Source organism: Fopius arisanus, unplaced genomic scaffold (genome assembly GCF_000806365.1).
Source record: "Fopius arisanus strain USDA-PBARC FA_bdor unplaced genomic scaffold, ASM80636v1 scaffold00156, whole genome shotgun sequence".
In the NCBI taxonomy this organism is placed as follows: Eukaryota; Metazoa; Arthropoda; class Insecta; order Hymenoptera; family Braconidae; genus Fopius; species Fopius arisanus.
Window position 1 is genome coordinate 168,417 of NW_011887895.1, and position 2,031 is coordinate 170,447.

Sequence of the window (2,031 nt, forward strand, 5' to 3'; positions counted from 1 at the left end):
TACTGACACTGCAAGGAACAAGTGGCATTAAAGCAAGAGTATGGCTATGGGAAAGTAATACATGCATTTTAATTCATCTTTTGTTGCTGAACATAATATGCGAAATGAATAATCATTTTTAATGAAATGAAAACATTCTTAAGACATTTCTAAATGTATCTGAATCGCTTTTTTTTATGTGAGTATGTGGTAAGTTAAGAAATACAAGAATTTTTGTAAATACATGACCAAATTCGAGGAAAAAATACAACAAACAATATTTTCCTTCATTTTTAATTTGATTGGAATAAGAATTCGATAGATATGATTTCCTCTACAAATTTGTTTTTGTGTTCTATATTAAAGATATGACGATGATAAATAAAGAGTGATATGGATGAATCTTTTATGAGTAAAAGTGTAGAAGTGCGAAAAAATATTTAATTATAATAAATTTAAATTTAGCAGAATTTCCATGTTTTGTTAATGTTCAATTGTTTGATGTCCCTTAGATATAATCCATGATAGATTCGTCAGCGTAGACTGCTCCAGGAGCTGTCTACGAAAGTAATAACTTATGCTTCGTGGTGAGCACATCTCAAAGTTATAAGGTATTAATACTCTTTAAACATATCTGAAGACAAGTCAATTGATTTTTAAAAACTGTGGGACCCCTAAAATACCAAATTTAGTGCTTGCCAATTAGATTTGCGAAATTCTTAGTTTCAACTTCAGAGGCTTTTGACCTATGCCCCCTACAGGAAATCGGAAGGAAGTTCTCGACGATTAGATGAGAAATTAGATAACCTGGTCTAAATCGAGTGCTTGAGGAGTTTAGTAAATCTTATTAAAAGTTTAATTTTAATTAATTACAAAATTATAATACCAGGACGAAATCTCAAACGAACTTATCTGCGTTTTGTTCAGTTACGCTACCAAATTGTAAAAAATTCAAAGTGCAAGAAATAAACTCGATTATTGAACAGGATCGAAAAACATAATTGAGATGAGAAATGGTTGTAGCTGGTTATGGCCTTTTCTAAATCAAGTAGCGGTTTAATAACCATTTTTAGAATAGATTGTGTTAAACGGATAGGTTAAATGTAAAGTTTTTTTTCCGTTGTGCTTATCATGATTTTTCTTCTGGGAATTGTTACTACATACTTCCCCAACTCGAAAACTTAAAAATCACTACGGAAAAACTGTTGAATTCCAGACTGGTGGGATGGGGTTTTTTTTTTTACTCTTGTGGAGTTTGGTAAGGCGAGCCGAAGGCGAGGTGGCCAACCACACGGGTTAACAAACCCCATCGCAACAGTCCGAAAACATACTATTTCCAGACTGGCGCCGAAAAAACATAACTTTTTGAACGCCACGCGTCCATAAAATTGCATTTCCCAGGGCATTTGGAAATTGCTATTTGCGGTTAACTCAATTTCAGTAAGGTTTAGCAGTTTTTGAGTTTACTCAATTCATGAACAATAAAGTATTATCAAAAAATTGCGGAATATGGATACAATAAATCCTTTTTCAGATGATTTCCAATAAATAGCATTTATATCTCACGGCTTAGATAATGCCGTAATGAAAAAAATCATTCGCTAAATTCCTTTTTTTAACATTTTAAATAATTTTCTCAATAAAGGAATACTTAGGAGAATATCCAAATAAATCAACCAAGTTATTAATTGTAGTTTGACACATATACAGTAATCCCGGGAGCAAGTATTTTCGAAGAGATTTTTAGGAAATCCATTGTCTGTACTGTTGCAGAGATTTTCGTTTGGGAATTGGTGTATTATACTTCCCAAACTCGAAAAGTTGCAAATCAGTAGGAGAACAGTTATTTTCAGGCCTAGCTGTAAAAAACAAATTATAGCCACCTCACGTGCAAGATGGTCAGCCCGTTGGGCAGGGTGATATATTTTTCTCGGCGTGATTTTGACAGAATTTTTCCAGTCTCAACAAATCGCAGGACCTGGAAACCCTGATTTTCCAGAACATAGTGTTCTTTATTAGCCAGTCAGGAAAAATATTGTTCCTGGGCTGTAG